General features: G+C 40.0%; 1 protein-coding gene and 1 long non-coding RNA gene across 2 annotated transcripts in view; one reads left to right on the top strand and one right to left on the bottom strand.

Annotated features, from left to right (window-relative positions):
• slc24a3 (solute carrier family 24 member 3) overlaps positions 1-12,458 on the top strand; it is a 92,930-nt gene that overhangs the window by 38,333 nt on the left and 42,139 nt on the right. The window lies entirely within an intron of this gene.
• Positions 4,453-7,772, bottom strand: LOC147139484 (uncharacterized). The gene is made up of 4 exons (XR_015088549.1): positions 7,731-7,772; positions 5,981-6,120; positions 4,787-4,963; positions 4,453-4,573 (listed from the first exon to the last, which is right to left on the bottom strand). It is a non-coding gene; the product is annotated as an uncharacterized LOC147139484 (long non-coding RNA).

Here is a 12,458-nt window from a genome sequence, read left to right as displayed (position 1 = left end):
AGCACAAGCAGCGGATAAATGAATGAAGAGCCTGCCAAGATTATGAAATAGCTGAAATGGAAGAACCCCAAATGTTCCTTTGCTTTCCTGCTTGGTTTATTAATGGTGTTTACGCTCAACTGTTTTTCATGCTCTAAATCATCAAGCTGCAGTTGGTACAAGTATGTTGTCGTTTTGTTGCAGTGTAGCTATTAAATGTTATATTCCATAAATTAAGCATTATACTGTATTATGATATGATGTGACTCTCCATGCTTCAAACTCAGACTAGGACACAAGTGCACTCATTCCTAACCTCTCATCCTTTGGTAGGCTAAGGTTTTCGCAGATTGAAACTGAATGATATGTATAATACGCAGCAGACATATATTGTCTGCTCAAGAGAGTGATGTCATGCTTTGCTGTAGCGTGGCTAAAAACCAAGATCATACCAGGCTGTGGATAAAAGCAAGATTTACTGTAAGTAACAGGCTGTGTGTTGTGTGTGTGCCCTGTGATGGGATTAATACAAAAGCCATCTGTTTGGTCATGCTAAATGTATGACGAAGACATGTGTGGTTTGGGCTCAGCGCTTGCAATTGAGGACTGCAATACATATGTGACAATACAAGTATTAGTGAGGCTTAAGTGGGGAAGGTGCAGCGTTAATGAAGTAGCTGATGGTATGAAATGACACATTAATTCCATTTCGAAAGGATTACAAGAGATGCAAGATGTTGATTTGTCATATGGACAGTAAAACACAACAGAAGCACCGAGCAATAAAATTCTTACTTTCCTGGTCTCTCTTCACTTTTACAAATAATATGAAAAGATAAAAAAAATAGCTAAATCATAAAAGACAAATACTGAAGGAAAGAAGGGTAATGTAAATAGGATCAATTGAAAAAATAATCCCTTTTTTTAAACGCAACTTTTCAAGTATTGCAGGTTGCAGAGGGATTGCACAGTGAAAACATACAAAGGAGCAGGATTACAAAAAAAATATTGCATTATGGTTGACAGATGTTATTTGCATGCTAAAGACAAAGGCCCTTTTTTTCGTGCCCAGCGCAAGTCTAGCGCAAAGTCTAACTATGAGTTTTCTTTCATTGGTATCTTCGAAGACGAGCGCAGGGATTTGCGTCATTGTGAGAGTTAACATTGTCGACTTGCTCATTCCCTTTAAATTCAGCGCAAGAGAGCCACACACTGTCTTTGACATTTCAGAAGAAACAGACTCACTGCAGTCCATGCAGGAGATTGATGCGCACCAAGTGCGTTTCTGAGTAACTGGAAGAAGATCTCCACTTGCAAATGATGTGAATTTGAGCAGGGTGATCACAGATGCCGACTGCGGGGTGGGCTCTTGGAGATCGCCTTCCAATCTGACCGTTTGTGTCTATGTGTGACACCCCATTTCACCCCAGCATGGGGTGTTTTAAAAATATAAAAGTAATGATAGTAGTAATTCATTCAATGAATTGATTTTCTACAATTATTCAGAAGGTTCGATGCACGTTGTTGTTAGATTTATGAATGAAATATGATATCTGCCTGCACCTCTGTCAAATTCACCAAAGTTGTGTTACACCACCTGTGACACAACTTAGACCTGCTTCGAGCTGGTCAAAAGTCTAGTCCACTTTGAGTCACCAAATTGTCAAGTGCGCCGTGGCGTATGATAGAAAACGCCCTCAGTCCACTGGAACGCCCAGTATGGTGCAGCACAATCATTTCGATTAAATTACGAAACACACTAAATGAGTCTTCCACCTGCACGTAAATCAAGAATGCACTTGCGCTGTCTACGAAAACAGAGCCCAGAGCATGTTGACCAGAGGAAGGAATGTGCTCTTGAGTTTTTTGTACAGTATTAATAAATGTGAGCTATAGAAGCAGAACATGTGGCCAAAATCTGTTTGTAAGGTGGTTGACATTTTTATGTCAGAGGAACCTATCACAATCTCTTGGTTGGCCTCCAATTTATTTGGAAGCAACTCAGAAGGTTGGAAGCTTGTTTTTCTCCAAGCATTTTGGTTGAATATCACATTATACAAACTTTTAGGCTTTCAATTTAGAGGTTCAACTGTGAACTGTTATTATATAACTATCCAGATAAAACGCCTGTTCATCTTGGAATTTTTTTTTCTGTTAAACTGCTCAGAGGGCAGGTAACGACCAATCACGGCTCAGCTTCAGAAAACAGGTCAGCCGTGATTGGTCGTTACCTGAGCCCCGAGCAGTTGTGATGTCATTTGCAGTCGACAGAAGTGACAAAATGGCTGCCCCCTGAGATGGCTAAAAAGGGGTGCATTAACTCTTATTCCACAAACTCAATATTAATCAGAATGCCGTGTTTCAACTAGTGGGCCCCCTTTGAGAGATACTTTAATAGATAATTCACGAAAGGATGAGGATTTGGGTTCACTAAGAAGGCTGCAACCAAATTAAACTGTGACCCTTTTAAATGGCAGTCAAATACTTTAGAACTAAGTAAGCTTTTGTAGAGATGTAGAGGGGGATAAAAAACACATCAACGCATCATGCTAAAATTCTTACTAAATGAAAGCTATGGAACAGGAGAGATGTTGTGAACGTGTCTTATTTTTAATGCGTTGGGGGGGCTGAGAAGTTGGTCGACAGGAGCGCTAATGGAAGCATGTTTAAAATGATGGACAGACCGGCCTATAGGCGATGACTATTTGATCTGGCTTGACATAAAGGGAGATAGACGGACGGAGGAAGGGTAAAATGCCAACATAAATAAATAAAATATAAAACATAACATCCGTGTCTTCTCCCGGATACCGTATAAATCCAAAGCGAGAGTTTTTTTTCTTTGCTTTTTTATCTTACAACAATGGGAAGCTGAAACAAACAAACGAAATTAGAACAGTGTTTTTTTTTCTTTTTTTAGGCAAAGGCAAAGACAGAGATCATTTCCCTATTTGAAAAAGATGCAGTTGCACATCAAATTAATATAATACTGTAAGAACATAACGGCAATTTTACAAGATTTCCTTTTCCTGCAAACTATTCAACAAAATGCAAATGAAAATGAAACCAGAAAGTAATTAAAGAACAAAAATAACTACTAAAGTTTCTTCTAGATTTATACAGTTTTATCCTTAAAAAAAATAAGAATAAATAGGTAAGAAAAAATGGCCATCTCACCTAACAATGGCCCACGTGTATCCTGAATGCAGACACATTCCTTTATTCCAGACAAGATCTGTCCCTTCTGGTGTTCTAGTACAATTTGTACAAATCTGTATTTAATTTATTTGAATATGTATTTAATTATGTATTTATTTTGTGTACATTGTGGTGCACCTTGTATAATGGATGTAAGAACTAAGTGTAAAAAGTGTGAACAGTGAAAAAATAGACATTTCCGCAATTTGGTGAAGGTCTGCAATGCTGCACTCTACTGAGTGCTACAATGACATCAATTTACGTGTGAAATTTAAGCTACATAATACTTAATATCTAATGTGCAATATAAGTGTCTGTGCCATTATACATTTTGGGGGGGGGGAACAATCCATGGCAATAAACCCAGGCACAATACACAATGTGAATAAGGGGTGTCTACTGTATATACAGAGCTGTACTTTTTTTTTTAAATTGCGCTTCTCTTTTTCATGGTCATTATACACGGCAACCTTACCTGATGCATCTGTCATCCTGCCCCACTTACTGATGGGCCAAAGCGAGTAGATTTTGCTACCAAAATTGCTAAGGCTGGTGCCACATGTGAGCCTCTACAATACAGCATGGTTTGCGTTTTCCCTCGTGGAGGCAACACACCAAGCCGTCAAATTACATTTGTCAAATTGTGTGTGGGCTTACTAATGTGGCACAGCGGACACATCACCAAACGCAAATATGCCCCCGCCTCCAACATGCCCAAGCAGTCAAGGACAGTATTGTAAGTGCTTCTTAATGGCAGCTAATCTTTGCATCCAGCAAAAATCAGTGCAGCTATGCTTATTTTTGTGCTTCAGAAAGGACTATCATTTGAAGTAGCTCCGGATTTTTGCCCAGCCGAGCTGCTCAGTCGTGGCCAGAGAAACTCTGTGTCGAGTTGGTTGCCAGAGCTGAGCATTTTAATAAAATTCCTGGTCCGTTTATCGCCTTCCGACTGCACCCTTCCGCCGTCCGTCTATCCGTGTTTTTGTCCGGCCGGACCAAATAGTAATCGCCTATCATTTTAAATGGGCTCCCGTTAGCGTTGCAGTCTAACGACCTCGATCGACTTCCATTTCTGGTACATCTACATACTTGTGGTGGTGAATGAAATGCAGTGTGAAATGTATTGTAAAAAGTTTACTTGAATTAAATTTACTCACAAATCACTAAATCCGTTTTGTAGAGGTCACTGATAATCCTGTGACAAAAACATCTACATTGTCAAATTATGAAATTATGAAAGTGACAATGAAGACAATCTAAGCCAAGAGACACATACCTGCATAACACATGTCGTCATCTCAGGTGAGACACTGAAGATAGATTATGTTGATTTCGTGTCTCCTGCATAATATGTCCCAGGCCATCACGGGTCATGATCTGGTTTCTTGCTGCCTCCCTGATTAAATGCCACTATTACCATGTAACCTTTCGCTCTGAGCTAGCACAAGCACACACACACACAGAGCCAACAAGTTTTCAGTGTGTAGTTTTCTCCATCTGCATTACAATGCAGTTCCCCCTGTCACTCATATCCCTCAGATGGACACATGCAAGCCGACAAAGTAGATTCTCACTCTTGTCTCTTGTGTTCACATTCTAGATTGCTCACTTGTAATAGGCCCAGCTTTCTGTGCAGCAAGATTCATTTCTCCTCTCTCAGGGTTTCTCTCCCGGTGATCCTTCTTCTGCTACTGCTTCCTGAGGTTCTGTGAGTCAGAAATAGATACGTTCTTTGAATGTGACTTACCCGTGGTGGGGGAGCTCCTCGGAGACCACATCTGGTCTTCTGCGCAGTTGAGAGAGCGAGAGAGATACGAAGGTTAATTATACAGCGTGCAGCAGCAGTGAGCTTGTTATTGTGGTCATAAGAGTAATTGATCAGAGACATATAGTGTGCACTGTATTGATCTGGTGCGGCTTTGTGATCTCACTGATGGAGTCAAAGGGAAGATGTGAAGGGACAACGTAAACCAATGGCAAGTTCTTGCTTATGTCACATCTTTTTCTTCCTAAGCTTCATATTTCTTCCTCTCAGTTAAACCAGTCTATGAAAAAAATCTTGATCATTCATCAGGCCGTTACATTGTTTTTGAATTTACAGTTTCAAAGAAACTGTACTGAAAAAGAAGGTAACTAGAGAGTACTTAGTAGAAGTTAATTTTGAAAACCAAATGAAAAAGATGAACTGAGAAAATTATTAAAACGTGTTTTTCTCAACTGCACAACAAACAATACATAACACAGTGAACTACTAAAAATGTAACCCTCAGGAATAATGAATACACCTTAAAGCGGAAGTCAACCCAAACATATTTTTTTCAAGAATATGTTCCCAGCAGGCCCACTAGTTAAAACAGGGCATTCTGATAAATATTGCGTTTGTGGAATAAGTGTTAATCCACTTGTTTTTAGACATCTCTGGGGGCGGCTCAGATTCAGAAAACAGGTCAGGCGTGATTGGTCGTTGTGAGCAGTTGTGATGTCATTTTCAGTCGACAGAAGACAAAATGGCCGCCCCCGGAGATGGCTAAAAACAAGTGGATGAACACTTATTCCACAAACGCAATATTTATCAGAATGCCCTGTTTCAACTAGTGGGCTTGAACATAATCTTGAAAAAATATTGTTTGCGTTGACTTCCCTTTAAAATGTAAACCTTATCATTTTTAAGTTTTGAAGCTGTGCAACCCCGGCTCGCATTTACTTGCTTTTCACATCATCACTTGGGTGCTACTTGTTCAAATGATTTAACGGGATTGTCGTGTTGCCCATTTTTGTAGACATACTTTAGGAACATACATACCGAGGAGCTTCTCTTGTCAAAATAGCTTCATCTTTGGAAGATAATGCCAAGTCATAGATGACCATCAGATGCGTGTTTAGCTGCACATTCGGTCATTGCACTGCCGCGTCTCGCTCTTCTCCCACTGGCTTTTTTCCTATCTGCAACGCACATGCGCAGTGGTGGTAATCCGGGTGATGTAAACAAAAGCATTGTGGGTAAAGTAGTGTCAGGGCTAATTCGTGTTGGCAACAGAGTCCGAAAGTTACGGCGCATTTCACCACATATACTCAATACAATGCAAACCTGCATTTCATGGCAGCACAATGGGGATGCCGAATCATTTAAAAAAAAGGAAGCAAGTCATGTCTTATGCCTGATTTCATATCTGACATAGGCACAGTTGTGTCTAGAAGCTAGCTGCAGTTAGCACGCACGTTACGGTATGTGTTTGATGTAACGCTGTAACACAATGTCCTATCCAAATTTTATTAAATAGACTTAAAAATCTAGTGGGCATCTCTGGTACTGTTTTTGACTGGTTTTATTCCTATCTCACAGACCGATATTTCTTTGTAAGTATGGATACTTGTTCCTCTAAAACTCATGAAATTAAATGTGGGGTTCCTCAAGGTTCGATTTTAGGCCCCTTACTTTTTAATCTTTATATGCTTCCCCTCGGGGATGTCATCAGGGGACACGGCATCAGCTTTCACAGCTATGCTGATGACACGCAGCTGTATATTGCCGTGTCTCCTGATGACACAGGACCCATTGATACCCTTTTAAATTGCATTTTAGATATCAAGTCATGGATGGCAGATAATTTCCTACAGCTCAATGAGGACAAGACTGAGGTTTTAGTTATCGGTCCCGAAGGTCAGAGAGAGAAGCTTTTACCAAAACTACACATTTTTAATCCCTCACACTGTGTGAAGACCCTTTGCGTCATTTTTGACTCTGAGCTCAGTTTTATTCCTCATATTAAAAATGTAACCAAGATTGGTTTTTATCACCTTAAGAATATCGCCAGAGTCCGCCCGTTTCTCTCTCAGGCTAACACGGAAGTGCTGATGCATGCCTTTATTTCCTGTCGTTTAGATTACTGTAATGCCCTGCTCTCTGGCCTCCCGAAAAAGAGCATTTCACCACTGCAACTACTGCAGAATTCAGCCGCTCGGGTGCTGACGAGAACCAGAGGGCGGGAGCACATTACGCCAGTTTTGAAATTGCTGCATTGGCTCCCTGTGTGTTTCAGGATCGATTTTAAAGTACTTTTATTAGTTTATAAATGTGTTAATGGTCTTGGGCCATCTTATTTATCTGATTTGCTTTTATCATACCAGCCCTCGCGGATCCTGAGGTCCTCTGGCGCCGGCCTTTTATTTATTCCAAGGGTGAGGACCAAAATGCATGGCGAGGCTGCATTCAGCCATTTTGGTCCTCACCTTTGGAATAGCCTGCCAGAGGATGTCAGGTCTGCAGAGACTGTTGATATTTTTAAGAGGAAGCTCAAGACACACCTTTTTAGTTTGGCTTTCAACAACTTTTAAATAATTTATCTTTTCTTTTGATTGAAGATAATTCTATGTTTTGCTTTGAATGTTTTAAAGCACTTTGAGTTGCATTTTTATGTATGAAAAGTGCTATATAAATAAAATGTGATTGATTGATTTGGTACGCTAACACATTGTAGCATCTTCTATGGATTAAGCAGCCATTATTCAGTAAACTCGCGTTTATTAACAACCAAAACTCTGTGTGTTTATACCCTTGGTGGACATCGAAGCAGGAAGCGCACACTTGCTGCCTCTCTTTCTCTCTCACTCACGAACGGAGTGATGCGTTCTTAAACTGGGAAATATCAACACTCAACACAAAAACGACATATGTGCCACTCATCGGCATCACAGAACAATAAAACCCAGAATTAAGTTTGTTGCTATATACTACGTTATAGTGCAAAAAAGGTCCTTCCTTATGCCTGATTTCATATCCTTCCTTTTTTGTTATAGGTGCATACAACATTTTGATTGTGTAGATCAATTTACTATTTTTGAATTATGCATACTAGTGAAAAAAACCAAAACGTTTTCGATAAAGTTTAAATTAAGACAAAATTAAAAACCAATACAAGTGTTTATTCGAGTGTTCTTTGGCACAGAGCATTTTCCCAATTTACTCCTCTGATTTCACTACCTTCCATTTAAAAGAAAAAGTCTTGGTGCCCAAGAAGAGTGAAATATGTATACAAGTACAGTACTTCTTTTTGTATTCATAGATAATTTCACTGTATTAGTGCAACTCTGCATAGTGCTGAGTTTTGGTTCCATTTTAAAATGCAGTAAAAGATTACAGCTCAAGATTTTAAGGCCAGAGTATCGCCATCAATTTAAGTCGCTCCCTTATTTATAAACATGTCAGGAATGATGGGTTGAGTTGCAAAATTTAATACAAGTTGAATGTACTATTGTCTTAATTGTCTTCATGATTAGTTTGTACATAAAGAATTCAAGCTGTAAGCGAATGATGGTTATTATAAGAGCAGCAGCGTGCTGCTGCGATTTGCATATTATCCTACTAGCAAAATAATCGTTTGTGGCAGCCCTATTGTTTACTAGCTTCTTATGATTACTTTCTGTTTACTTCAACTTGCACTTGTTTGTGTGGCGTCCTTTGTTATAATCCGTGATATAACATTTGTTGAACCACTAGAGGGCAGACTATGCCTGTGCAATGTTACTGCAGGGAGCGCACATGTAGTGTTGTGCAGTCAGGCGGCTCCGTGGTATCGCTGAGAAGAACAGTGGGCTTGCTTTTTAAAAGGACCCAACATTACACGTTCAGTCGGTACTTGACACGGTTAGGGATCAGTAGAGGGACGGACGAAAATCCACTTCTGTCCTTGCTTAGTCCATCCTTTTTAAAAGACTTCTCGTCCTCCATCCGTCCGTCCACAAAATGTGTGTTGGACGTCCTTCCGGGTGCCATATCTGCTTGTTATATGCAAATTGAGTCAATTCAATACACCACTTTTTTCATTGTGGGAGCTCAGCAAGGTTTTGTACTTCTGCTTCTTGGGAAAAAAAAGGGAAAAAAAAACGACACATGGATACAATTTTTCAATTAATTGGAAATTACAACACCACTTAAGTAATTAAGTAATATGCTGAATTCATTTGTCTTTGTCTTTGTCTTGAGTGGTTTGTACAGCAAGGGCAAGGAGAGCAGCAGAGATGTGTATTCACCACTTCACTGAGCGGCATACAGCTAATTGTGTCCTCAGGCTGCAGACACTTAGGGGAACTGTTAATAACTGAAAAGAGTGGAGGCCAACCTGAACTGTGCAGCTTTTCAGGGTCTTTTCTCTCTTCTTCTCCAATACTGTGTAAGTGATAAATTGTTCAATTGAATCTATCAAGGGCCATTACAGACTGTAGACAGTTTTATTATTTGTATCATTCAGCATTGATGACCTGATTTACAGAAAATACTGTTAATTCTACAAGTAGTCAACTCCTGTGTGTTTTCTTGCAATTCTGCATTTTTTCTTTCCATTCACGAATGGTTGATGTGTTAGGTAATACCACCCACATACTTTTAAGTACTTGTGGCAGAAAATAAATGCAACCACATGCTGTTGCTTATGTGTGTGCAAATGCATTTGTGTGCGTGTGTTTGTGTGTGTGTTTTGCATTTGCATGCAATCACGTGCTTTTAAACTGGTACACGTTAGCAAAATGAGCGCATGCGTAACCTTTGTTGTAAATCCCATTGTGCATCTCCCTTGGGCCTTGCCTCTGTGTGTACAAGACGTGACTTTTGCGTCCTCACTTTGTCCAGTTTAAGCTCTTCGGCTCAGAGAAAAAAAAATGTAGAATGTAAAGACAGTTTGCTGTACATTAAAGGCTGAACCTCCACGCTATCTACATGGTGCTTTGTCAGGGGTTAGATGGATTTATTTACCTCACAGTACATTAAACTGCCATCATTAGCATTAGTGTGTGTATGCGTGTGCGTGAATGGTGGACCCTTTCCCCACACATACTGCGTAAGTAGAAAAGAGGGTATATCAACTGTACTGTATTTCTGGATTTACACAGTTGGTATAATGCATGCTGAGGTTTTGTCTAGACCTGGCATGTGGAACGTCTAACCTGCTGCTTAATCAATGCAGGAGAAAATGAAATCATTTGAAGAAGAGTTGTGGCCGTGATTTCTGTAGTGTGAAATATAATGCATCAAGTGAGCGAATGCGTAAGCCTTGCTGGGTTAAAGAATCTCACCAAAGTCAAGGAGGTGCGGCTGTTAAGTATGTGAGGCTGACATTGCGCTTATTCAAGACCATAATGTTCAAAGACATGAACAAATCAAAATTATGAGTGGCTGAGTGGACGACGTCCCAACTTCATTGGGGTCGGAGTTTCTAAAACTGAGCATCATTATGACCTTTTGATAGGCAGAATTGTTCATGCAACCCTTGTATTACACGACATTGGCTTGTGTAAGCAAAGCACATTTTTCATTAACTAAGTGACTGCACTTTCTGGAGCCAAAACCGCCCCGCCCCCCTCTAAGTGAAGATTCAGACAAGAATAGGACTATTGCTTATTTGAAGGACACCAAGTCCTCTAATGTCATCCAAAAACATTAATCAGTTGTTCTTTTTATAAAATGTCTGCAATTGGAGTCTCTAATTTGTCCAAGGTGACTTCTAAAAACAATTTGGGAAAACATTTATATTTCCCTTAGAAGTCAATGATTTTGGCTCCCTCACTATTGTTTGCTTTGTCATTTATTTTTATTGTACTTGCTTAATGTTGTACAGTGGAGCCATAAAGGCTCAAACCATTCCAGGATGTTGGTCAACTTCCACTTGTATTTTGAATTTTTTGCTGCCATAGGAATAAATGGAAATGGTAATAGCAGCCAAATGTTGTGTAAAGGGCGCCGGGATGCTGATGTTGTAATCGCGCATCACAGCATGCCTGACGTCACTCATGTTGGCTGCAAGCTGAAATTTGAACGTACACAAACAACTATAGTTTGAGTGAACAACTCTTAATTCAGCTTTTGGCGAGTAACAGACTTATACACTTACGCATTCCGTCTGGGTTACTGTAATGCACTTTATTTTGGAGTCAGCCAGTCCTCTCTCAAGCATCTCCAGTTGGTCCAGAATGCTGCTAACTGGAGCTCGGAAGACGGAGAACATAACCCCGATTCTTGCCTCCCTTCACTGGCTCCCATTGCATTTTATGGTTCATTTTAAGATGCTTCTATTTGTTTACAAGTCTTTAAATGGCCTCGCCACGGCGTACCTCTCCAAGCTCCTCCACTCCTACGCACCTTCCCGGAGCCTCGGGTCTGCGGACCAGGCGCTGCTCGAGGTGCCGAGGACTAAGCGTGCCTCAGAGGGGATCGCGCCTTTTCTGTTGCTGGTCCGTCCCTTTAGAATGACCTTCCAGTAAATTTTAGGCAAGCCCCTTTTCTGTCCATTTTTAAAACCTTTTCGAAGACACATTTCTTTTCTTTGGCGTTTGAGCCGACCTGAGACTTACAGTTTTCTGTTGTTTTGCAGTGTCTATTGTAAATAGTATTTTGTCTGTAATTTATTGCTTTCACTTGTTATATTATTGCTATTTTATTGTTGTAATGTAAAGTGCTTTGTTACAAGCTTTAGCTGTTGTGAAATGCGCTATATGAATAAAGTTGAATTGTATTGTATTGTAAAAAAGGAATGTTTCAAATCTCCTGTCCCATTTAGTCCTCTCTCTCGATTCACTGTACTGTACTACACTGTACGCTGATTCTTGTCCCTCTCCATATCTTCTCCGGGATGTGCCGAGCTGATGGGTTGCCGGATGTCTACATGTTTGAACAAAGCCCTTCGCCGTTGTAACATCATGAAACGAAAAGATATATCTCCCCCCCAATGAAATGTCACGGCAAAAATGTCGTAATAGTTGAAGTGGGTTAAACCAATGTTCAATGGTAAAAGGGTGGAAATATAGGAATAAAGGAGAAAGTTAGTGGTGCTGTTGTACATGGGCTGGCAGCTCACAAGCGCCCACAACAATAACAAATACCAACATTTACGGCCAAAGAATATCACATCTTCAACTCTGGAAAAAGTTCTAAACAAAGCCTAATTTGTAAAAAAAAAAAAGGTAAAAAGTACAAAAACATGAGCAAGTAAGTAAAGTAGCTGTTGTAAAAGGCTGTCAACTCAAGAGCACCTCTTGGAAATTCTCTCTGGGTATTGGCTGTCTATTTATCACACGCAGACAGATACTATCGGGATGAGGCTAGTGTTCTTTTGGACAAGTGTCACATAAAGTCAAATGTCATGTCCTACCCAACTGCTATGTAATTTCACTGTTGTCATTTTGTACTGCTATTGGTCTTTATTGATGCCCCTCATTGTCTTTTTTCATATAAATATTTATCAAAATAAAAATAACAACAGAGCAAGTGTGTCAAACACCCCTGTTGCACA

This window comes from Filicampus tigris, chromosome 11 (assembly GCF_054856515.1).
Source record: "Filicampus tigris isolate MCC_2025a chromosome 11, RoL_Ftig_1.0, whole genome shotgun sequence".
NCBI classification, from domain to species: Eukaryota; Metazoa; Chordata; class Actinopteri; order Syngnathiformes; family Syngnathidae; genus Filicampus; species Filicampus tigris.
Note: the sequence above shows the minus strand (reverse complement) of the source record. Positions and strands in the feature narration are given on the sequence as shown.